At 44.2% G+C, this 27,182-nt stretch overlaps 1 protein-coding gene across 3 annotated transcripts in view; it reads right to left on the bottom strand.

Moving 5' to 3' along the window:
- Window positions 1-27,182, bottom strand: part of LIG1 (DNA ligase 1) — a 572,167-nt gene that overhangs the window by 197,985 nt on the left and 347,000 nt on the right. The gene's annotated exons all lie outside the window — the stretch shown is intronic.

Below are 27,182 nucleotides of genomic sequence, written 5' to 3'. Positions count from 1 at the left end.
GTATATAGCATGCGGAATTGGCATGTGTTTTCCCGTTTAACACCAGAAACACAGTTCTCCACACAGCCTGCAGATCTAATGCACTAGCCCCGATTGTGGTTCTTAGGGCAAAATTCTAAATCACCTAGACAATGACTATCCGAAACGTGAACACAGTTTTAAAGGGGTTGTCAACTACTAGGCACAACGTCTTCTGAAGCATTATGTTCCCCCAATAACATATCACTTCTACTCACCTTAGACGTATCACATACAGTGAAGGAAATAAGTATTTGATCCCTTGCTGATTTTGAAAGTTTGACCACTGACAAAGACATGATCAGTCTATAATTTTAAGGGTAGGTTAATTTTGACATTGAGAGATAGAACATCAAAAATAAAATCCAGAAAATCACATTGTATAAATTATATAAATATATTTGCATTTTGCAGTAAGAAATAAGTATTTGATCCCCTACCAACCATTAAGGCTATGTGCACACATTGCAGATTTTGCTGCGGATCCACAGCAGTTTTCCATGAGTTTACAGTACCATGTAAATATATGGAAAACAAAATCCGCAGTGCACATGCTGCGGAAAAAAAATGCGCGGAAAGACAGGGGTGTTTTTTCCGCAGCATGTCAATTCTTTGTGCGGATTCCGCAGCGGTTTACACCTGCTCCTCAATAGGAATCCACAGGTACAATCCGCACAAAAACCACACAAAAACCATGGTAAATCAGCGGGTAATCCGCAGTGTAGTTTACCTGCGGATTTTGCAAAAACTGTGCGGAAAAATCTGCACACCAATCCGTAAAGTGTGCACATAGCCTGAGAGTTCTGGCTCCTACAGACCAGTTAGACGCTCCTAGTCAACTAGTTACCTGCATTAAAGACAGCTGTCTTATATAGTCACCTTTATAAAAGACTCCTGTCCACAGACTCAATCAGTCAGACAAACGTCTACAACTTGGACAAGACCAAAGAGCTTTCTAAGGATGTCAGGGAAAAGATCATAGACCTGCACAAAGCAGGAATGGGCTACAAAACCATAAGTAAGATGCTGGGTGAGAAAGAACCAACTGTTAGTGCAATAGTAAGAAAATAGAAGAAATACAAAATTAATGTCAATCCACATCGATCTGGAGCACCATGCAAAAGCTCACCTCGTGGGGTATCCTTGTTCATGAGGAAGGCGAGAGATAAGCCTAAGACTACATGGGAAAAACTTTTAAATGATCTCATGGCAGCTGGAACCACAGTCACCAAGAAAACCATTGGTAACATTACGGGGTAAGGGTTTAAAATCCTGCAGTGCCCGCAAGATCCCCCCTGCTCAAGAAGGCACATGTGCAGGCCTGTCTGAAGTTTGCCAATGAACACCTGGATGATTCTGTGAGTGACTGGGAGAAGGTGTTGTGGTCAGATGAGACAAAAATTGAGCTCTTTGGCATTCCTCCGTGTTTGGAGGAAGAGAACTTCTGCCTATGACCCAAAGATCCACACTGTCAAGCATGGAGGTGGAAACATTATGTTTTGTGAGAGTTTCTCTGCTAAGGGCACAGGACTACTTCACCACATCAATGGGACAATGGATGGAGCCATGTACCGTAAAATCCTGAGTGACAACCTCCTTCCCTCTGCCAGAACATTAAAAATGGGTTGTGGCTGGGTCCTCCAGCAAGACAATGACCTAAAACATACAGCCAAGGCAACAAAGGAGTGGCAAAAAGAAGCACATTAAGGTCATGGAGTGGTGTAGCCAGTCTCCAGACCTTAATCCCATAGAAAACTTATGGAGGGAGGTGAAGCTCTGAGTTGCCAAGCAACGGCCTCAAAATCTTAATGATTAAGGCCGGTTTCACATTTGAGGTTGTGTCCGCAGCGTTTCTAACGCAAATATCCACATGCGTTGTGTATTCCTATCTTTAACATTAGGAGCGCATGCGTCTGCGATCGTTCGCGTTTTGCCGCGTTTGACGACGCATGCGTCGTTTTGTCGTCTGCGGCTTGTCGCGGAAATGCAACATGTAGCAATTTTTAGAGGCGTCAATTTGCCGCCTGGAACCGTATGCGGTCGATTGCGCAAGGAATGCGCCAAAATATCGTAGTTACTCACCGATAACGGTATCTCTCTGATCCCATGACGGCACCACGGAGAGAGAGGGATCCGCCCTCAGGAACAGAAAACCCACAGGTTAAAAAGGTGGGACCTCTCCTCCACCTCAGTTTGGTTTACAGAGCCTTAACAGGACTTCAGCTGTAATTTAATTGGTTATTTACACGCACAAAAACATCATATACATACATGTTTGGTTTTTTATTAATATATATATATATATATATATATATATATATATATATATATATATATATATATATATATATATATATATATATATATATAAATAATGTTTTTTTTTTTGCGACACTGTGTGACTAAAACATTAGTAGTGAGCACACCCATATGTGAAGGGAGGGAATACACGGGTGCCGGCATGGGATCAGAGAAATATCGTTATCGGTGAGTAACTACGATATTCTCCTACCCCCATGGCGGCACCACGGACAGAATTTCAAAGAATGTGTATTTAGGGTGGGATTACTGCCTCCAGAACTCTCCTACCAAAGGTTAAGTCTGAAGAGGGAGATAGGTCAAGTTGGTAGTGCCTAAAGAAAGTAGAGGGAGAGGACCAAGTGGCTGCTCTACATATCTGGTCAATCGATGCTCCCGCTCGCTCTGCCCAAGAGGTTGCCACCGATCTGGTTGACTGGGCCTTAATTGTCTCTGGAACCTCTTCTTCGGATGAGGTATATGACAAGGTGATGACATCCCTTACCCATCTCGCCAACGTGGCTTTTGATGCTTTGTGCCCCTTGTTTGGCCCCTGAAAACAGACAAACAGAGCCCTCCCTTTCCTACACTCCCTCGTGGCTGATAAATAATGGACTAGACATGTCTTCACATCTAGCGTGTGCAGAGTTCTTTTTTGTTTTTCATTTTTGGGATTTGGGCAAAAGGATAGTAAGGAGATTTCTTGGGTTCTATGAAATCTTGATGCCACTTTAGGAAGGTAGGATGGATCAGTCCTAAGGACCACTCGGTCCTCTAATATCTGGGTTAGAGGTGGGTAAGCTGATAGAGCCTGCAGATCACTGATCCTGCGAGCTGAGGTTAGTGCTACCAGCAGAGAGGTTTTCAAGGAAATTATTTTTAAGGACGCCTGCGACAGGGGTTCAAAAGGTGCTTTAGTTAGTGCCGAAAGAACAAGGTTCAGATCCCAGGGAGGAGCCCCTGAACTAGAGAGGTATTTTTTCCAGACTTTGCCATATGCTCTCGTAGTTATTGGTTTTCTACTGGCCAACAGAGTTGAAACTAGATTTGGAGAAAACACCCTGTCAGTTAAAAGTTCCCTCTCAAATTCCAGGCCGTCATATGCAAGTTTTTTATTTGTGGATGATTTACCGGCCCCTGGCGCAGAAGGTTTGGGATATCTGGCAGGACCCAAGGCTCAGATATGGACATTAGGCGTACCCATGGAAACCACATTCTTTTTGGCCAAAACGGGGATATCATGATCACTCTTGCCCTGTCCTCCCTGATCTACTTTAGAACTAACTGAATTAACGCTATCGGAGGAAATGCATAAGCTAGTCTGAAATTCCAGGGAATTAGAAAAGCGTCTAGGGTCAATGGATTCCCCCGTGAATCTATTGAGCAAAATGCCTGTGTTTTCCGGTTTTGACTGTTTGCAAACAGATCTATATCCGGGGCCCCCCACCGATCTACTATGTGATCGAATATCTCCGTGTTTAATTCCCATTCCCTCTGTTTTAGTTGTGTTCTGCTTAAAAAATCTGCAGTCTGATTTTCTGTCCCTTTGATGTGAAGAGCTGTCAGGGAGGACAGATTGGCTTCTACTTGTGACAGGATGGATTTCGTCACTTTCATCAGAGGTTGTGACCTTGTCCCTCCCTGATGATTCAAGTACGCCACTACCACCCTGTTGTCTGACAGTACTCTTACATGATGGGAACGGAGGGAGGCTAGAAAGTGATTGAGGGCATACTTTACTGCCAAAAGCTCTTTCAAGTTTGAAGTGAGGGGTCTTTCTTCCCGTGACCAAGGACCCTGAGCAATTTGACCGTTTAGGTGGGCTCCCCAACCCCATGGACTTGCATCCGTGGTCAGGTTACTGAAACCGGCCATACCCATGGGACTCCTCTGATTAGATTGGACGGGTTTGTCCACCAAGCTAGGGAAGCTATTGTTTGCGAGGATATTTTTAATTGCTTCTCTAAATCTCCTTTTAAGCGGGATTCCGCTTCCAATATTTCCCATTGGAGATCTCTGGAGTGGCTCTGAGCCCACTGGACCGCTGGAATGCAAGCGGTCATTGATCCCAGCATGGACATAGCCTTCCTTAAACTAACAACCGGAGAATGTCTCAAATGGTCCACTAGTTGTACCATGTTGGACACTTTTGCTTCTGGAAGGTGACATTCTTGTTTTGTTGAGTCTATTATTATCCCTAAGTATTGTTGTACTTGTGTTGGGATAAGTCTGGATTTTTCCAGATTCAATAACCACCCCAGATTTGATAGGGCTGCCATCACTGTCTAGTTGCTGACTGCAATGGAGAGGCGATCTGCCCATCACTAGGAGGTCTTCCAGATAAGGGACAATCAGTATGTCTTGTTCCCTTATGTGGGCCATTACTTCCGCCATTAGTTTTGTAAACACCCTCTGGGCTATGGCAAGGCCGAATGGAAGTGCTCTGTATTGATAATGTTTCAGTTCCCCTTGTATCATTACTGCCACCCTGAGATATTTTTGGCAATCCGGATGGATCGGCACATGATAGTATGCGTCTTTTAAGTCTATGACGGTCATGAAACAAGACGGATGAAGGGTTCTGACACATGATTTTATTGTCTCCATCTTGAACTTTTCTGTTACTAGGTATTTGTTTAATTTCTTTAAATTTATTATTGTTCTGAAAGTCCCGTCTGGCTTCGTCCGAAGAAAAAGAGGAGAGTAGAACCCTGTTGCTTCCTCCTGATGCGGCACCTCCTGTAGGACATTTTTTGATAGGAGACTGATGACTTCTTTCTGGATGCTCATTTGTTCGATTTCGGATTTCCTTTGCGGAGTTACTACAAATTGGTGGTGTGGCCTTGTATGGAATTTCAGCTTCAGACCTGTCTCTATTATGTTTAAAGTCCAAACACTCCCAGATATTTTTTCCCAGGCTTGGAGAAAGTAAGTCAGTCTCCCTCCTACCTGGGGCGCACCTTCATTGGGGCTGTTTCTTACTATCTGGCTTGTTGAACATGAAGCCTCCCCTTTTAAATTTTATTATCTTCCCATCCATCTTTTTGGTTTTTTTGGGGGGGCGTCTTCGTACAAATTTCTTCCCTCGAAAGGGCCGCCTATAGGATTGGTTGGGATATCCTGGAAAAGCTTTTTTTTTTGTCTACGGCTTTTTCGAAGATATCATCTTCACACGGTATGGAGCATAGCTTTGCCTTTGTTTGCAAGTCACCTGGCCAGCTCTTCAGCCAAAGTGCTCTTCTGGCTGCATTTGAAAATTATTATTATTATTATTTATTGTTATAGCGCCATTTATTCCATGGCGCTTTACATGTGAGGAGGGGTATACATAATAAAAACAAGTACAATAATCTTAAACAATACAAGTCATAACTGGTACAGGAGGAGTGAGGACCCTGCAAAGAAGGCTCACAATCTACAAGATGAAGCTGATCTTACTGTCAGCCACACTGAGTCTATGGAAACATCTGCTAAATATGCCGCAACTCCCCTCATGACTGACACAGAGTCCAATATAGACTCTCTTGCGGTTTTATTTTTTAATTGTGTTTCCAGATGGTCCAGCCAGACCATTAATGCTCTGGCCGTGCATGTAGCGGCTATCCCAGGTTTTAACCCTCCGCTAGCGGCTTCCCAGGATCCTTTTAAGAACACATCCGCCCTCTTATCCATAGGATCCTTGAGGGTTCCCATATCCTCAAAGGGTAAAGAACATTTTTTAGAAGCTTTCGCAATAGCGACATCCAATTTTGGTGCTTTCCCCCATGAAGCACAGGCTGGGTCGTCAAACGGATATTTCCGTTTCGGGGTCAGCAGGACTTTTTTATCTGGCCTCCTCCACTCCTTTATTAGGGCCTGTATTTTTTTGTTTAGTGGAAACACCCTGTTCTTTTGTTCTAGGCCACTAAACATAAGGTCTTGTGCGTTTTTTTTAGCACGAGTGTCTGTCAGCCCCATGGTTGTTCTAACCATTTTCACTAACGCATCTGTTTCTTCGATTAGAAAACATTTGCGGCCGCCTTCTGAAGATGCAGAGGATGATGATGATGGTGATGATGATGAAGAAGATGCAGAGCTCTCTGAGCTGTAATGTACACTATCTTCCTCGCTGGAACTGTAATTTGGGGATTTGTCTTTCCGTTTTCTCTTACGGCTTTTTACACCCTTTAGTGCTTCTTCTACTTGGGTTTTAATTAAATCTTTCAGCTCAGACGCAAATCTTGGGGTCTCTTCATTAATGCTGTTCTCTATGCATAAGGCACAGAGCTTTTTTGCCCATGCAGTTGGTAAATCTGCCGAGCAGAGCGGGCACACTCTATGTTTGGTTTTCGCCTAGCATTTCTTTCCCTAAGAAATACAATAGACCCCTATTTAGAATATATACATTCACGGAGGTCACTTACCCTCCTAACGTGAGGAAGCCTCCTCCATTTGAACCGCCGTTTTCCTCCTGGATCCACTGGAGCCTCTGCTGCATTGGGATCCTGAGCTGTGGTTCTGCATGGGTTGTTTCTTCTGCGGGTGGCGGCGCTCCTGCGGGTTTTTCTCCTGCGGGGGTTGCGGATTTCCCTCCACCGACTGCTCTTTTCCACTCATAGAGGTAAAATTTGAGCAGCGGTGACCGGTTTCTCCGCCTATTTTATCTATATTGTGCGGCGCATGGCAACATCCGGTCTACCCAGAGGTACCCTGCGCCGCCCTGGAAATGACCCCTCCTGCGCCTGCACAGTAAATTGTCGCCGACCTCGCGCGCAACTCCACTGGCTGCCGGCTACGAGGGATGGAGGAATCGCCGCAGCCGCCGCTGCTTCACCGCGCTGGGGCCTCCTGACAGTGACCGCCGTCACCTGCCCCATGAGGCCTTCGGACCGGCGGTATTACACCAGGTAGCCGCCGCTACCTATTACCGGTCGCTGCGGAAGAGAAGAGCAGACTCGGTCCTTTTCAATGCCTCTTCTCTGCACATACCCACAGAGCCCGCTGACCCCGGATGTACCTTCAGGGATGGCTTCCATCTGCGACTGCGGCAGGGCCCCCCGCTGCCTGAATTCGGCCCGATGGTCCCAGGAATCCTACAACGATGTGGTAAGCTGTCAGGGACAGGAAACCGAACTGAGGTGGAAGAGAGGTCCCGCCTTTTTAACCTGTGGGTTTCCTGTCCCTGAGAGCAGATCCCTCTCTCCGTGGTGCCGTCATGGGGGTAGGAGAAAAACGCATTGCTGTCTATATGAACGCATGCGTTCACAAGCAAATGCGTTTGCTTGCGTTCGTGAACGCATGCGCTCCACAAGAGAAAAACATGTCTAGACACTGATAAGCCACCCCCCACATACAAGGTACAAGGTGATAAAGGGAGGTAGTGGACATTTGCAGGTCACTACCCAGCAGACAGTCAAGCAGAGCAGACAGACCACAGCAGACAGCCAAGCAGAGCATACAGACCACAGCACCTTGGAGCAAACAAGCCTCTGAACAATGAGTATATCCTAGCCACTGCCTTTATTTTCTATTTTCTGTCTCGACATGTCCTAATTTCTGCTATTTCTTTCTTTCTGCATGCATCAGAATGTCTTCTTCTGAGGAGCAACGTCCTGGGCCTTCTGAAGTAGAACATGTCAGTGAGGTGAGTACTTACCTCCTCAGATTGGTAAGTATTCACTGTCACATCTACACATATGACAATTTTTTTTTTTTATTTTTTTAGAGCTCTTCTACTGTGGCAGAGACTGGGCAGGAGCAGCGGAGTCACGGTCGGGTGGCAAGGCGGCAGCGAGTAAGTATACAAGGCTGTCTGTTTACTGTATCCTCACTTTAGTATTCTTGAATCCTCCTTTCTTTACTTTCCTCTTTCTTTACATTTTTCTTCTGGACTCCTTTTTTTATCTTGACTTTCCTTATACATGCCATTTCTCAGCCTCTGTTTTCTTTGTTTTCCTTATGTTAATGTATGCAACATTTAATGTCTTCATTTAGGTTTTAGGTTCCAGAACGGGATGAGGACCTCATTGACAACGATATCCTCATCTCCCTGGTCAATGAGCGAGTCCCGTTGTGGGACACCTGGGATCCACTGCAGTCAAACAACGTGATGATCCGGCGCCTATGGAATGAGGTGGCCAAAGCGAAGTGGGATGGCTGGGACAACGCCCCGAATCGGGTCCGAAGTGCATTTGGTAAATACTGCAATGCAGTGTGAAGCAGCAGAGACCTTGGCTGTGCTCACACAACTGTGTGTGATGAAAGAAACTCTCAGGAGTTTCTCTCATCACACACAGTTATGTGAGCACGGCCAAAAGTCCTTATTCTGACCATAATGTTTTTTTTGTTTGTTTGTTTTTGTTTGTTTTTTTTAACAGTGGCCAAAGTGAAAACACGTTGGCGTTCGATGAAGGACTGCTTCAACAAGGACCTGCGTCAAGAGAGCCGTATTCCCAGTGGTTCAGGAGCAAGGATCAGAAAACACAAATACCATCGCGTTCTGGGATTTTTAAGACCGATCCTTGCCCAGAGAACGTAAGTATTCTTCCCTTGCATTAGGTTGTATTGTATTGCCATAATCTGTATATTTCTATTCCACAGGATTTTGTGTCTGGTTAATTTTTGGTATTTAATTTTCCTTTTTATTTCACAGCACATGGAGCACTACTGTTGGCCCAAGTTCTGGAGCGGTCCTTCATCAGACAGCCACAGACCCGTTCCAGCCATCCAGCAGCGCTGCAGCAAGTGGGCCTGCCACACTAACTGGAGACCAGGAAGCTGGTCCATCAGGTGTTCCCCTTTCCCAGTCATCTGCCACTGCCCCTTTTTTGGGGGGCTCCTCTCGGCAGCGGCAGAGGGCATCGGACAGGTCCCTCATGCCCGAGTTTTTGCACTTGAGCTCGGTTTTTCACTTAGGACTCAAGGCTTTGGGTGACCGAATGGATATTTCACTTAGCCACATGAATACACGTATCCAGGTGGTCACCAAAAGCCTAGACCAAGTAAAAGCTGACCTCCAGAGGAAAGCACATCATTTTTTTTACCAAATTGAGCAGGGCATTTCGGAACACCTTACTCCTGATCTCCAGTTGAGTGTCATGCAGGCCTGCAATGCTGCTTACGTGCAGGCTATGCAGCAGAGTCGGTATTTTCAGCAGACAGTGGCGGCATATCCACCTGTGCCTTCACTGTCACGATTATCCTCAATGCCGACCTCTGCTGCATACCACTGCACGGCCACCTCTATTCCTAGCAGTGCCTAACACCAGTACAGCACCAACACCATGACGAGTGCTGTTGGACAGCCCACCGCCACCACGACAACCGCTGCTCCTGCTTGGACCGCCTCCACTAACACCACAATGCAGCAGGACCCTGGCATGGCCTTCCGTACCGCCACCACCACGATGCAGCAGGACCCTGGCATGGCCTTCCGTACCGCCATCACCACGATGCAGCAGGACCCTGGCATGGCCTTCCGTACCGCCACCAAAACGATGCAGCAGGACCCTGGCATGGCCTTCCGCTATACGAGCACTATGGACTCTGGCATGGCTGCACGCTCTACGAGCACTATGGACTCTGACACAGTACAGCCGGACCCTGACAGGTCACCCACCATGACCATTCCACGACATATGAGCCCACCGAGGCTTCCCAGAACACAGCAATCACAAAAAAAAACAAACAAAAAAAAACAGCGGACTAAGTATTCCTCCCCCTTCACCTCCCAGTGTGTCTGTAATGTCAGGTTTGTCTCACCCTTCCAGTGCATCTCAAGCCTCTCGTGTGTCAAGCCCCATCCCCGAACTACCACCAGACCCCAATAGTTTCATTGCCCCTTCTCCTGCCACCTCTGTGTCGTCCACGGTTAGCCAGGCCTCAGTGATTTACACCCCCCTTTTACATCACTCTACCCCAAGCCGGCGCAGTTAAATAAATATTTTTGTTGTTAAAAAATAAAAAAAATTTTTGGCCCAATTATGTTTGGTTTATTGTGTCTTTCGCCGCCGGCAACACACACCGTGCGCCAAATAAGAAACTTCACCACACACTATTTTTTGGCCACATCATATCTCCAGTAGTTAGCAAATAAAAGACTGCAGCTTTGTGTGTCTTTAGTATAGAGATATGAGGTGGGCCATAAAATATTAGATGTATTATCTCCATAATCTCTTCCTTCTGCTTAGTCTGTGACTTGTGTAGCAGTCTGAAAAGAAAATGGCGGAAATACAATGCAGAACTATACTCAACAGGTCAGGTGTCAAAAAACTCATTATTTAGGACACCTGACCTGGTGAGTAGAGAACTGCCTTGTATAACCTCCATTTTCTCTTCTGTGTACGTAATCTATTCCACACAAAGTGAAGGGACGATGGTGGTCATACACGGCATATCTGTGCTCACCTGCACAGGTGTCAGAAATAGTGAATTCATGAGGCTGTTATATGTGCATCATGAATTCATTATTTATGACACCTGACTTGATGACTATAGATCTCTTTAGTGTGACAGTCACTGTCTCTTCAGTCTGTGTCCAATGGATACTGCCGAACAGAATCAGGACGCAATGACGTCAACAAGCTTACCACTAAAGCAACATGGCTACCGTCACACTAGCAGTATGTGGTCAGTGTTTTTTATCAGTATTTGTAAGCCAAAAAAAGGAGTGGACCAATTATAGGTAAATTATGATATTAACATAACTAGCACCTCTGCCTTTATCACCCACTCCTGGTTTTGGATTACAAATACTGATATTAAATACCGACCAAACACTGCCAGTTTTAGGACAGCCTTGGTTTGTAGAGGAAATACATAGGAGACACGGTCAACACAACCAAAAATAAAGTTTATTAATGAGAAATATTATTAACATTTAAGAAAATTACTTGTACAGATAAAATTACAACAGGACATTTACACAACATTGTCCTGCCATGACACACGTCCAATATCAGAATAAAAAAAGGCAGCAAATTGGTCCCGCATGTGACCAACTTCAGCAGGTGACAGCAGTGGGTGATGCTGGTAATCGGGCAGTGGGTGTGCAACTGGTTCATCCAGTTCAATGTTGGGTTGCTCCTTTGCCATTATATAATTGTGCAGAACCACACAGGCTTTGACCACCTCGTCGACTGTTTCCACTTTTAGATTTATGGCTGATGCAAGAATGCGCCATTTAGAGACTAGAATGCCAAAGTTACACTCTACTGTTCTTCGGGCCCTGGTTAGTCGATAGTTAAAGATCCTTCTAGTGTGGTTCAAGACCCGACTGGAATATGGCTTCAGTAGGTTTTCACACATCTGAAAGGCCTCATCCCCAACCATAACAAATGGCATCGGTGGACCTTGAGTGTTGGGGAGCGGTTGTGGCCGTGGAAAATTAAAATTTTTGCCATACACACGGCGGCCCATATCAGAGTTCTTAAAAGTCTGGAAATCGTTGCCACGGCCAAAAGCTCCAATGTCCACGGCGATGAAGCGACAGTCTGCATCGGCTATTGCCATGAGCACAACAGAAAAATATTTTTTGTAATTTAAGTACTCCGATCCTGTTCTGGCTGGTTTGATAATGCGAATGTGCTTTACATCTTCCACTCCCAAACAGTTTGGGAAACCACACACATTCCAGAATTTTTCCGCAATTTCAAGCCACATGTCCAAGGTGGGTAGGGGTATAAACTCTTCCTGGAGTACATTCCACAAAGCCCGGCAGGTGTCTGCAACTATTCCGGACAGGGTGGATATTCCAAGCCGGTATTGGAAGTGGAGGGATGATAAACTCTCTCCGGTTGCCAGAAATCTGTAAGAAAAACAAACCCCCAAAAAATTACAATCTATTCTATTTATGTTGTGGTTACGCTAAAGACAGAAAGGAGAATTCACAAAAAATACATGTCAGAACACCTAAAATTTGGACTGTCATTGGTTTAGATTTGGAACGTACCTTAATGTAACCAGCAGACGTTTCTCAGGTGAGATCGCTCTACAGAGCTGGGTGTCCTGTCTCCGTATGGCTCCTTGGACACAAGCAAGCAAATCCCGGAACGATTCTTGCGACATCCTTGTATATTCATGGAATTTCTCCGGGTTGGCATTAAGCTCGCCATACAGCGTGTGGCTCCATGGCTCTCACGTAGTTCGATAATGGGGTGTATCCAAAAATGCCTACGATGTTTCCTTCTCCATCTTTCGCAATTTCTGTCTTGCTCCCAAGCAAACGCACAGGCAAGAAACAGCTTGATGCTTAAATCCAGGTTGAAATAAAAGCTCTCCATGCGAAGATCTATTCTGACATAGCATACAGGAGCAAAATCTGAAGAGTTCAGCTGTTCAAGGGTATATATATATATATATATATATATATATATATATATATATATATATATATATATATATATATATATAATATATATAGAGAGAGAGAGCGAGAGAGAGAGAGAGAGAGAGAGAGATCCCATAATACACGCCCTCTGTAGTCCCATTGGCGGTTTCTGGTTACCTCGCTTTTTCTCCTGTAAAATTTGTCACCATGACAACGCAAACGCAGGAAAAAAAGCATAGAATAGCGTGCAAACGAGGTGTTTTTTTAACCGCATGCGTCTTAAAAACGCCGCGTTTGTACGCGTTTCCATGCGTTTTTTCCTGCACTTGCGGATGCGGATTAAACGCTGCGGATTCGAACGCTAATGTGAAACTAGCCTTAGAGATGATCTGCAAAGAAGAGTGGACCAAAATTCCTCCTGACGTGCTCAAACCTCATCATCAACTACAAAAAATGTCTGATTCCTGTGCTTGCCAACAATGGTTTTGCCACCAACTTTTAACTCTTGTTTACCAGAGGAATCAAATACTTATTTCTCACTGCTAAATGCAAATACATTTATATAATTTACACAATGTGATTTTCTGGATTTCATTTTTGATATTCTCTCTCTCAATGCTAAAATTAACCTACCCTTAAAATTATAGACTGTTCATGTGTTTGTCAGTGGGCAAACTTACAAAATCAGCAAGGGATTAAATACTTATTTCCTTCACTGTACATCCGAAGGAGAGAAAGCAGCATTCTCTCACTTCCTCCGATGTATGCTAATTGTCTAAAGGTGGGGAGAGTGAAGCAGCCGCTGATTGGTCGCAGAGATCACATGTCAATGACAATTCCCAGGAGAGTCAGTGCCAAAATCGCTTGAACAGCGTCGGCACTGTAGTAGAGGATAAGCATTATTTTGTATTTTGATTGTACAAGTAGTGGACTCCCAAAAATATTGGGTAGTTAACTAGAGGTATATAAAAGTGCTTCTCACTAAATTAGAATATCATCAAAAAATTAATTTACGGTATTTCAGTTATTCAATACAAAAAGAGGAACTCATTATATAGAGTCATTACAAACAGAGTGATCTACTTCAAGTGTTTAAGAAATAAATAAGTGGGCACCATCATAGATAAAGCAAATACCAGGGGTGCTACTAATGCGCCTAAGACACAGAATGCACAGAAAAAGAAGAAGCGCAAATAATGTGTGCACACAACCCATAAATACTGAAAAAGGGCTTTATTGAAAAACCAAAGTGCTTGCAGTCATAAAAACATTAACCCCTTCCCGACCTGTGACACAGCGTATGCGTCATGAAAGTCGGTGTCTTCCCGACCTGTGACGCATATGCTGTGTCACAGAATGATCGCGTCCCTGCAGATCGGGTGAAGGGGTTAACTCCTATTTTACCCGATCTGCAGGGACAGGGGGAGTGGTACTTCAGCCCAGGGGGGGTGGCTTAACCCCCCCGTGGCTACGATCGCTCTGATTGGCTGTTGAAAGTGAAACTGCCAATCAGAGCGATTTGTAATATTTCACCTATGAAAATGGTGAAATATTACAATCCAGCCATGGCCGATGCTGCAATAGCATCTGCCATGGCTGGAGACCCCGATCTGTCCCCACCCCAGCCCACCGATCGCCCCCCCAGTCGTCCTTTTTACCCCGATCTCCGTTCCGCTCCCCTCCTCCCTCCTGTCGGCTCCCCCGGTCCTCCTGTCCGCTCCCCAGGTCCTCCGATCCTCCCCCCGTGTTCCGGTCCCACCCCCCCATACTTACCTAGCTCCGATGTCCCTCCCGGTGTCCGGCCGTCTGCTTCATGGGCGCCGCCATCTTGGAAAATGGCGGGCGCATGCGCAGTACGCCGGCCGAATCTGACAGCCGGCAGATTCGTTCCTGCACATTTTGGTCGCTGTGATAAGTTCTATCACAGCGATCAAAATAAAAAAAATAGTAAATAAATCACCCCCTTTATCACCCCCATAGGTAGGGATAATAATAAAATACAGAAAATATAATTATTTTTGTTTTTCCATTAGGGTTAGGGTTGCACTTAGGGTTGCACTTAGGGTTGCACTTAGGGTTGCACTTAGGGCTAGGGTTGCACTTAGGGTTGCACTTAGGGCTAGGGTTGCACTTAGGGTTGCACTTAGGGTTGCACTTAGGGCTAGGGTTGCACTTAGGGTTGCACTTAGGGTTGCACTTAGGGCTAGGGTTGCACTTAGGGTTGCACTTAGGGTTGCACTTAGGGTTGCACTTAGGGTTGCACTTAGGGCTAGGGTTGCACTTAGGGTTGCACTTAGGGCTGCACTTAGGGTTGCACTTAGGGCTAGGGTTGCACTTAGGGCTAGGGTTGCACTTAGGGCTAGGGTTGCACTTAGGGCTAGGGTTGCACTTAGGGCTAGGGTTGCACTTAGGGCTAGAATTAGGGTTAGAATTAGGGTTAGAATTAGGCTATGTGCACACGGTGCGGATTTGGCTGCGGATCCGCAGCGGATTGGTCGCTGCGGATTCGTATCAGTTTTCCATCACGTTTACAGTACCACGTAAACCTATGGAAAACCAAATCCGCTGTGCCCATGGTGCGGAAAATACAGCGCGGAAACGCTGCGTTGTATTTTCCGCAGCATGTCAATTCTTTGTGCAATTCCGCAGCGTTTTACACCTGCTCCATAATAGGAATCCGCAAGTGAAATCCACACAAAAAACACTGGAAATCCGCGGTAAATCCGCAGGTAAAGCGCAGTGCGTTTTACCTGCAGATTTTTCAAAAACTGCGGAAAAATCCACACAAATCCGCAACGTGAGCACATAGCCTTAGGGTTGGAATTAGGGGTAAGACTAGGGTTAGGGGTGTGTTGGGGTTAGGGTTGTGGTTAGGGTTGGGATTAGAGTTAGGGGTGTGTTGGGGTTAGTGTTGGAGTTAGAATTGAGGGGTTTCCACTTTTTAGGCACATCAGGGGGTCTCCAAACGCGACACGGCGCCACCATTGATTCCAGCCAATCTTGCGTTGAAAAAGTAAAATGGTGCTCTCTCCCTTCCGAGCCCCGACGTGTGCCCAAACAGTGCTTTACCCCCACATATGGGGTACCAGCGTACTCAGGAGAAACTGATCAACAACTTTTGGGGTCCAATTTCTCCTGTAACCCTTGGGAAAATAAAAAATTGCGGGCTAAAAAATTATTTTTGAGGAAAGAAAAATGATTTTTTATTTTCACGGCTCTGCGTTATAAACTTCTGTGAAGCACTTGGGGGTTCAAAGTGCTCACCACACATCTAGATAAGTTCCCTTGGGGGTTTAGTTTCCAAAATGGGGTCACTTGTGGGGGGTTTCTACTATTTAGGCACATCAGGGGCTCTGCAAACGCAACGTGACACCCGCAGAGCATTCCATCAAAGTCTGCATTTCAAAACGTCACTACTTCACTTCCGACCTCCGGCATGTGCCCAAACAGTGGTTTACCCCCACATATGGGGTATCACCGTACTCAGGAGAAACTGGACAACAACTATTGGGGTCAAATTTCCCCTGTTACCCTTGGGAAAATAAAAAATTCAGGGCTAAAAAAATTTTTTTGAGAAAAGAAAAAATATTTTTTATTTTCATGGCTCTGCGTTATAAACTTCTGTGAAGCACTTGGGGGTTCAAAGTGCTCACCACACATCTAGATTAGTTCCTTGGGAGGTCTAGTTTCCAAAATGGGGTCAATTATGGGGAAGCTCCAATGTTTAGGCACACGGGCTCTCCAAACGCGACATGGTGTCCGCTAATGATTGGAGCTAATTTTCCATTCAAAAAGCCAAATGGCGTGCCTTCCCTTCCAAGCCCTGCCGTGCACCCAAACAGTGGTTTACCCCCACATATGGGGTATCATCGTACTCAGGACAAACTGGACAACAACATTTGGGGTCCAATTTCTCCTGTTACCCTTGGGAAAATAAAAAATTCTGGGCTAAAAATCATTTTTGAGGAAAGAAAAATTATTTTTTATTTTCACGGCTCTGCGTTATAAACTTCTGTAAAGCACTTGTTGGTTTAAAGTGCTCACTATGCATCTAGATAAGTTCCTTGGGGGGTCTAGTTTCCAAAATGGGGTCACTTGTGGGGGAGCTCCAATGTTTAGGCACACAGGGACTCTCCAAACGCGACATGGTGTCCGCTAACGATTGGAGCTACTTTTCCATTCAAAAAGTCAAATGGCGCGCCTTCCCTTCCGAGCCTTGCCATGCGCCCAAACAGTGGTTTACCCCCACATATGAGGTATCGGCGTACTCAGGAGAAATTGCCCAACAAATTTTAGGATCCATTTTATCCTGTTGCCCATGTGAAAATTAAAAAATTGAGGCTAAAAGAATTTTTTTGTGAAAAAAAAGTACTTTTTCATTTTTACGGATCAATTTGTGAAGCACCTGAGGGTTTAAAGTGCTCACTATGCATCTAGATAAGTTCCTTGGGGGGTCTCCTTTCCAAAATGGGGTCACTTGTGGGGAAGCTCCAATGTTTAGTCACACAGGGGCTCTCCAAACGCGACATGGTGTCCGCTAACGATGGAGATAATTTTTCATTCAAAAAGTCAAATTGCGCTCCTTCCCTTCCGAGACTTACCATGTGCCCAAACAGTGGTTTACCCCCACATGTGAGGTATCAGTGTACTCAGGAGAAATTGCCCAACAAATTTTAGGATCCATTTTATCCTGTTGCCCATGTGAAAATTAAAAAATTGAGGCTAAAATATTTTTTTTTGAAAAAAAAGTACTTTTTCATTTTTACGGATCAATTTGTGAAGCACCTGGGGGTTTAAAGTGCTCACTATGCTTCTAGAGAAGTTCCTTGGGGGGTCTAGTTTCCAAAATGGGGTCACTTGTGGGGGAGCTCCAATGTTTAGGCACACGGGGGCTCTCCAAACGCGACATGGTGTCCGCTAAAGATTGGAGCCAATTTTTCATTCAAAAAGTCAAATGGCGCTCCTTCCCTTCCGAGTTCTGCCGTGCGCCCAAACAGTGGTTTACCCCCACATATGAGGTATCAGCGTACTCAGAACAAATTGGACAACAACGTTCGTGGTCCAGTTTCTCCTTTTAGGGTAAAAATAAAAAAAATTGTTGCTAAAAGATCATTTTTGTGACTAAAAAGTTAAATGTTCATTTTTTCCTTCCATGTTGCTTCTGCTGCTGTGAAACACCTGAAGGGTTAATAAACTTCTTGAATGAGGTTTTGAGCACCTTGAGGGGTGCAGTTTTTAGAATGGTGTCACTTTTGGGCATTTTCAGCCATATAGAACCCTCAAATTGACTTCAAATGTGAGGTGGTCCCTAAAAAAAATGGTTTTGTAAATTTTGTTGTAAAAATTAGAAATCACTGGTCAAATTTTAACCCTTATAACTTCCTAGCAAAAAAAAATGTTGTTTCCAAAATTGTGCTGATGTAAAGTAAACATGTGGTAAATGTTATTTATTAACTATTTTGTGTCACATAACTCTCTGGTTTAACAGAATGAAAATTCAAAATGTGAAAATTGCAAAATTTTCAAAATTTTCGCCAAATTTCCATTTTTTTCACAAATAAACGCAGAAATTATCGACTTAAATTTACCACTAACATGAAGCCCAATATGTCACGAAAAAACAATCTCAGAATCGCTACAATCCGTTGAAGCGTTCCCGAGTTATTACCTCATAAAGGGACACTGGTCAGAATTGCAAAAAACGGCAAGGTCATTAAGGCCAAAATAGGCTGGGTCATGAAGGGGTTAAAAACATATAAAAACATACCCAAATCAACACCCCTCAAAACATAGGGACGTGAACAAGCAGGCTCAGAGGGGAATACATATTCCCAAACAATTTAACTACTCCAGTGAGTGAAGATTATTCAATGTATGTGCAAAGTACAACCAAAAGCTCAAAATGTAGGAAACTCTTTTACCTATAATAGCCATATTACACATAATGAACACATATTTTAAGTGCATATAATAAGAGTACTTACAAAATAGAGAACTCTATGGGTCAACATAGATCAATGATATAAAAAGGCATAGGTGTCCCACATTAAGCTCGTGGTCTGCACTATTAAAGAAAAAATGAATAGAATATACTTGCCACTCACTGGAGTGAAAGAGCCTGCCTGGTCCCAACGCGTGTCGCTAATCCAAGTAGCTTCGTCAGGGAAAGTGGCTATTTCAAGTGTTTATTTCTGTTAATGTTGATGATTATGGCTTACAGCCAATGAAAACCCAAAAGTCAGTATCTTGGTAAATTAGAATAATTAACAAAACACATCAAAGCAAAGGCTTCCTGAGCATTTAAAAGGGTCCTAGTCTGTTTCAGTAGGCTCCACAATCATGGAAAAGACTGCTGACTTGGCAGATATACCGTATATACTCGAGTATAAGCCGAGATTTTCAGCCCATTTTTTGGGGCTGAAAGTCCCCCTCTCGGCTTATACTCGAGTCATACCCAGGGGTCGGCAGGGGAGGGGGGCGGGGGCTGTCTAATTATACTCACCTACTGCTGGCGCGGTCCCTGCTTCTTCCAGCGCTGCATATTCTTCCTGTACTAAGCGGTCACATGGTCCTGCTTATTACCAAAATGAATATGCCGCATATTCATTTCGGTAATGAGCGGTAACTGTGACCGCTCAATACAGGAAGACGATGCAGCGCTGGAAGAAGCAGGGACGCGCAGGGACCGCGCCAGCAGTAGGTGAGTATACAGCGCTGCGCAGCGCTGCGCGATATTTACCGCTCCTCGTTCCGGTGCCATCAGCATCCTATGGCTGTGACGCTCAGGTCAGAGGGCGCAGTGACGTAGTCAGTGCACGCCCTCTGCTGAACGTCAGTGCTGAAGACGGAGCCGCACGAGGAGCAGGTAAATATTGAAAGTGCCGGGGGTCCTGATCGAGTATGTGATTTTTATTTTTTTTTATCGCAGCAAAAGCATATGGGGGAGTGACTGTACGGAGCATCTTATGGGGCCATAACCATTGTGCAGCACTATATGGGGCAAGTGACTGTACGGAGCATCTTATGGGGCCATAACCATTGTGCAGCACTATATGGGGCAAGTGACTGTACGGAGCATCTTATGGGGCCATAACCATTGTGCAGCATTATATGGGGCAAGTGACTGTACGGAGCATCTGTATGGGGCCATAACAATTGTGCAGCACTATATGGGGCAAGTGACTGTTCGGAGCATCTTATGGGGCCATAACGCTTGTGCAGCATTATAATGGGGCAAGTGACTGTATGGATGATCTTATGGGGCCATAACGTTTGTGCAGCATTATATGGGGCAAGTGTCTGTATGGAGCATCTTATGGGGCCCTTATTACCCTTTATGCAGGATTATATGGGGCATATTTTAATATGGAGCATCTAATGGGGCCCATCAAATTTTATGGAGCATTATATGGGGCTCCTGATTCAATATGGATATTCAAAAACACTTAACCTACTGATGTCTCAATTAATTTTACTTTTATTGGTATCTATTTTTACTTTTGAAATTTACCGGTAGCTGCTGCATTTTCCACCCTAAGCTTATACTCGAGTCATTAAGTTTTCACAGTTTTTTGTGGCAAAATTAGGGGGGTCGGCTTATACTCGGGTCGGCTTATACTCGAGTATATACGGTATATTAGGAGATAGCTGACAGCACAGCAGACATGTGGATGCAAGTCCTAGCTCCACTGGACCCGATGGAAAAAATACATACCAAGAAAAAAGTGAAGGACAGCATCCAATCCAGGTGAAATATCAAAGTTTTCCTTTATTGTGCCAAGTGCAACGTTTCAACCATAAAGGTCTTTTTCAAGCATACAATACAATGGTAATGGCGGCCTTATATAGGAAGTGGTTTTACAATCACCCACACAAGACCGCCCACATAATTTATATAATACAAGTTAACACTTACATAAATATACATATAAACTACAACGTTTCATAAAGGACGACCGGCAACATATAAATTGTGTACAAAGTGCATAACATAATATAGTACAAATTCCTCTTTAGGCCGTATGCCCAACTCCTAATACCCATTCATCAATCACTATTGCCCTCTCTTATATGTTTAAACTTTCAGCTAATAGCATAAGGCATATCACAGCAGCAGGTCACATGTCGATATCCCTTCTCTTTTCCTCTCCTGATGAGTTATAGAGTAATAATAGCTGTTTTACATCATCCTAGCGGTGCCCTATGTATGTTGCCATGGATATGGCCATACCACTTTGATTGTGTTTTCAGAGACGTGCGCGCCCTCTTCCCTTGTGTGGCGACGTCACATTTTCGTTCATGTGACGGGGCTGTTTGGCTGATGTACTTGTGCGATTTTGGTGCTTTTTGCCGGCAGCTCATCGATTGGTTGGCAATAATGTTTACTATAAACAACACATGACGCTTAAGGGCATTGGTTTATCTATAATGTGTCATGCTGTGTGGTGATTGGCCCTGCAATCTATTGATGGGATATCGACATGTGACCTGCTGCTGTGATACGCCTTATGCTATTAGCTGAAAGTTTAAACATATAAGAGAGGGCAATAGTGATTGGTGAATGGGCATTAGGAGTTGGGCATACGGGCTAAAGAGGAATTTGTACTATATTATGTTGTTATGCACTTTGTACACAAATTATATGTTGCCGGTCGTCCTTTATGAAATGTTGTAGTTTATATGTATACTAGATGGTAGCCAGATTGTAACGCATCGGGTATTCTAGAATATGTATGTAGTTTATTTATGAAGATTTAAGAATAATACATTGAATACACAGGATTCGGCAAGCCGCGACCAATTAGCGAAGCGTGGTTCAAATCCCGCGCCAATTCGCAGCCGGACTGTGTCTGTCGCTGATTGTTCGCGGCCGGCCATGTAGTATATTGCACAGCCCACGTAGTATATTGCACAGCCACGTAGTATATAGCACAGCCCACGGAGTATATAGCACAGCTCACAGAGTGTATAACAGCCCTCATAGAATATAACACAGCCCACGTAGTGTATAACACAGCCCACGTAGTTTATAACACAGCCCACGTAGTGTATAACACAGCCCACGTAGTGTATAACACAGCCCACGTAGTGTATAACACAGCCCACGTAGTGTATAACACAGCCCACGTAGTGTATAACACAGCCCACGTAGTGTATAACACAGCCCACGTAGTGTATAACACAGCCCACGTAGTGTATAACACAGCCCACGTAGTGTATAACACAGCCCACGTAGTGTATAACACAGCCCACGTAGTGTATAACACAGCCCACGTAGTGTATAACACAGCCCACGTAGTGTATAACACAGCCCACGTAGTGTATAACACAGCCCACGTAGTGTATAACACAGCCCACGTAGTGTATAACACAGCCCACGTAGTGTATAACACAGCCCACGTAGTGTATAACACAGCCCACGTAGTGTATAACACAGCCCACGTAGTGTATAACACAGCCCACGTAGTGTATAACACAGCCCACGTAGTGTATAACACAGCCCACGTAGTGTATAACACAGCCCACGTAGTGTATAACACAGCCCACGTAGTGTATAACACAGCCCACGTAGTGTATAACACAGCCCACGTAGTGTATAACACAGCCCACGTAGTGTATAACACAGCCCACGTAGTGTATAACACAGCCCACGTAGTGTATAACACAGCCCACGTAGTGTATAACACAACCCACATAGTGTATAACACAGCACACATAGTGTATAACACAGCCCACGTATTATATTGCACAGCCCACGTATTATATTGCACAGCCCACGTATTATATTGAACAGCCCACGCAGTATATAGCACAGCCCACGCATTATATTGCACAGCCCACGTATTATATTGCACAGCCCACGTATTATATTGCACAGCCCACATATTATATTTCACAGCCCACATATTATATTGCACAGCCCACGTATTATACTGCACAGCCCACGTATTATACTGCACAGCCCACGTAGTATATTGCACAGCCCACGTAGTATATTGCACAGCCCACGTAGTATATTGCACAGCCCAGGTAGAATATTGCACAGCCCACGTAGTATATTGCACAGCCCAGGTAGAATATTGCACAGCCCACGTAGTATACTGCACAGCCCACATAGTATACTGCACAGCCCACATAGTATACTGCACAGCCCACATAGTATACTGCACAGCCCACATAGTATACTGCACAGCCCACGTAGTATACTGCACAGCCCACGTAGTATATTGCACAGCCCACGTATTATATTGCACAGCCCACGTAGTATATAGCACAGCCCACGCATTATATAGCACAGCCCACGCATTATATAGCACAGCCCACGTAGTATATAGCAATGTAGGCATCATATCCCTGTTAAAAAAAAAGAATTAAAATAAAAAATAGTTATATACTCACCTTCCGTTGGCCCCGCATCCAGGCGAAGCGGTTACCAACGCTTCGGTGACCACTCCATGCATTGCGGTCTCGCGAGATGATGGCGTAGCGGTCTTGACCGCTGCGTCATCATCTCGCGAGACCGCAATGCATGGAACAGTCACCGGAGCGTCGCGAGGAGCAGGGAAGGCCTGTTCCTGATCCGGGGGCCGATGGACGGTGAGTATATAACGATTTTTTATTTTTTTAATTATTTTTAACATTAGATCTTTTAACTATTGATGCGCATAGGCAGCATCAATAGTTAAAAGTTGGTCTCACAGGGTTAATAGCAGCGGTAACGGAGTGCATTACACCGCGGCATAACGTGGTCCGTTACCGCTGCCATTAACCCTGTGTGAGCGCTGACTGGAGGGGATTATGGAGCGGGCCCTGCTTGCGGGGAGGAAGGAGCGGCTATTTTGCTGCCGGACTGTGCCCGTCGCTGATTGGTCGTGGCCGTTTTGCCGCGACCAATCAGTGACTTGGAATTCCATGACAAAGAGAGGCCGCGACCAATGAATATCCGTGACAGACAGAAAGATAGAAGTGACCCTTAGACAATTATATTGTAGATTTATGTAAGTGTTAACTTGTATTATGTAAATTATGTGGGCGGTCTTGTGTGAGTGATTGGTGGTTGTAAAACCACTTCCTATATAAGGCCGCCATTACCATTGTATTCTATGCTTGAAAAATACCTTTATGTTTGAAACATTGCATTTGGCACAATAAAGGAAATGGATATTTCACCTTGATTGGATGCGGTCCTTCAATTTTTTCTTGGTATGTATTTTTTCCATCAGGTCCAGTGGAACTAGGACTTGCATCCACATGTCTGCTGTGCTGTCGGTTATCTTCTAATTATATATAGACTGTTTTGTGCTCTGGTTGACGTGCACCAGAGAGATATATATAATGACTGAATCTATCAATCCAGATATGGGTGAACTGGATGGTGCCATTGCTTTCTCCTATACGGATGACGACGCTACACGGATCATTTCAGGTACTCAAACTGATGACTCATTTTTGAGTATTCCTTCAAGTGATATGTTGAAGAGGAAATTTGAGAATGAGAGAAGGAGGCTCATTTCGCTTGATTTGCATATATTGACATTGACTGAATACTATAAGGTGCACAGAATACCTCGGGGCCTACGACCTCACTTACGGCCCACTTTGATGGCTGACAATACACAATTTTGTGCGAAATTTGAGTCCATCACAAACAAATTCTGTTTTGATCTGATGCTTTTGAACATTGAATTTTTAAAGATGGAAGCTGAAACTCTTAAGAGGAACATTAATGTTCTGGAACAGCAAATAGCTGCACAGTTGACAGCACAAGACATGAGTTCATATAAGACCCGATTGGAGGAGACTCCTTCGAAATTCCGTAAGGATATTGAGAGTACGAAAAGAACTTAATGGTTCCGTGACACGGAGGACTATAAAAATGGTTTTTCCATGGCATATGGGACAGCAATCATCTTTTCATAAGAATAAAGGAAGCAAGAAGTTCCAACCACAGAGGCGAAAGAGAGCACTGGATAGGAACCAGCAATTTGGTTTCACTATAGGGGAATCTGATTCAACTGATGATTCCAACATGGGTGCATCTGGGTCTGCTCACTTTTTATCAAAGGATTCGATCGGCAGGAAGCATAAAAGGAAAAAGACTGCTACAGGACCAGAGGACAACCAGCAATACCACGATGAAGACACAGAACAGGGAAGAGAAATAAAGGATCAATAACCAATTGAAAAGACTTATGTGGTAAATATCTGTTACACTATCTGAATCCGAACTAAGTGTTCTTGAGAAGGGATTATCTTTCTGCCCTACTAGTTTACCAGATTGGTTTGAACTTGAAATTGGCTTGTTTTCTTTTTTTAGGAGATGCCGTTTGACATTTTTTTCGGACAAAAAACATGAAAATGTGGAACAAATGGGTGATAACTGTAGGTTTTTCTCTTCAGGGTGTAGGAGTATTTTCCAACCCCCGACTAGGAATCATTTTGTTGACGCATATGTTCAATCGGGGGAGAAGGATTTTGGATTATTAAAAAAGAATTTTAGGAATCGTGATCAGCATAATTTAACATCTGAAGAAAAGAAAGCTATTGAGAGTCTGTATACGAATGACTCCATTACAATCAAGGCCGCGGACAAGGGTGGAGCAGTGGTTGTGATGGATAGCATTAAGTATAAGGCAGAGATACTACACTAATTGGCTGATGAGAACGTGTATTGCAGATAGTCTGAAGCTCCTACTATCCGGTTTCAGAAAGAACTCCAACTTCTTGTTATGATGCCTTGTCTGATGGTCTTACTGACCCCTAAGTTGTCCGAATATCTATTGGTTGATTGTCCAATTAGACCTTTGATATATATACTACCTAAGAAACACAAGGATTATTTTAATCCTCCAGGATGCCCTATTGTGTCGGGCAGGGGCTCTATGTTTAATAAAGTTGCTATTTTTTTGGATAAAATTCTGTGTAAACTTGCCTCATCAGCCATGTCCTATATTAAGGACACTAATGATTTTCTGAATAAAATTGAGGACATGACTGTAATGTCAAATACAATATTGGCATCATCTGATGTTGTTTCTTTGTATACCTCTATTGAACACGCTAGGGGTCTGGCGGCAGTTGATGTGGTGCTATCTGTCTCGGACATGGTACCGGCACTTGCGTCAACCAAATACCCTGTTTTTTACATCTTTTTACCAGCACTTGCGGATTACTGTGATTTTTTTTAAACTAAGTGTTTTCGGTTTTACTATGCTCTTTTGTGTCTTCAAGTTTCTTGGTGGTGTGTGAATATGTTCCTACAGACTTGTTCACTGTGCGAGTAGCCCATGTGTTCCTGTTTCTATAATTGTTCTCTTTTGTCTACAAGACTAGGGAGTTACCCACCACTCCTTGTGGGCTACCTGCACAAAAGCTGTTCCACTCAGCGTGTCCACATGGACATTTCCTCTCTGAACCCTGTTCACACAGGTAATATACAGATGATCAGGTTTTTAAATACATCAGATAGGGATTGCATGCATCAGTTAGGACTGCTCTATATGGGTATACCTTCACGTTTGTTGGAGCAGCTTAGTATACATTTTTTGCAAAAAACGTATCAACCAAATACCCTGGTTTTTTACATCTTTTTACTAGCACTTGCGGATTACTGTGATTTTTTGAAACTGAGTGTTTTTGGTTTTACTATGCTCTTTTGTGTCTTCAAGTTTCTTGGTGGTGTGTGAACATGTTCCTGCAGACTTGTTCACTGTGCAAGTAGCCCATGTGTTCCTGTTTCCATGGTACCGGGATGTGCACGGCTGTTCCTCTCACTGCTTGAGTTCATCCTCAGGAGAAATGATTTCCTCTTTGGGGATGATTACTACTTGCAGTTGAGAGGTACCGCCATAGGGTCCAATGTGGCCCCTACGTATGCCAACATCTGCATGGCGGTATTTGAGAACCAGCATGTGTACAGTTCCAGATTCTGGTCCCATGTCCGGGCCTGGTGGCGCTACATTGACGATATTTTTGTAGTTTGGGAAGGTGATCTGAGTGAGCTCATTGAGTTCCATAGTGAGCTCAATGGGGTTTTCCCTGAATTGGACTTTACATTAACGTATTCCAGCGAACGTGTTCAATTTTTGGACACTATGGTTTATAAAAAAGGGTTGGTGCTGAAAACGGATTTATTTGTCAAAAGTACTGATAAAAACAGTTTATTGCATTTTAATAGTCGCCACCCGAGGAGGATGGTTGAATCATTACCCTGGAGCCAGATGATGAGAGTTTGTAGTATAATAGCTGATGATTCGTTACTTGATCCCAGATTAGGTGAGATGTGTAAGAAGTTCACTAATGGGTTACCCTAGTAAGGAGGTGACTGTCCATAGAAATAAAGTGAGAAGTTTGACAAGAGCGGACGTAAGGAATAAGAAGATTAGAAGTAACAACAAACTAATTCCTTTTGTTTCTACCTACAGTACAGCCAGTAGGCAAATTAATGGTATCCTTATGAAACATTGGCATTTATTACATCAAGGTTTTCCGGAAGTAGGTGAATTTGCTCGACCCCCTATTTTTTCTTTTAAAAGGGGACGCAATCTGAAAGACCGGCTCG

This window comes from Ranitomeya variabilis, chromosome 4 (genome assembly GCF_051348905.1).
Source record: "Ranitomeya variabilis isolate aRanVar5 chromosome 4, aRanVar5.hap1, whole genome shotgun sequence".
NCBI classification, from domain to species: Eukaryota; Metazoa; Chordata; class Amphibia; order Anura; family Dendrobatidae; genus Ranitomeya; species Ranitomeya variabilis.
This window is presented reverse-complemented; position numbering and strand designations above follow the sequence as displayed.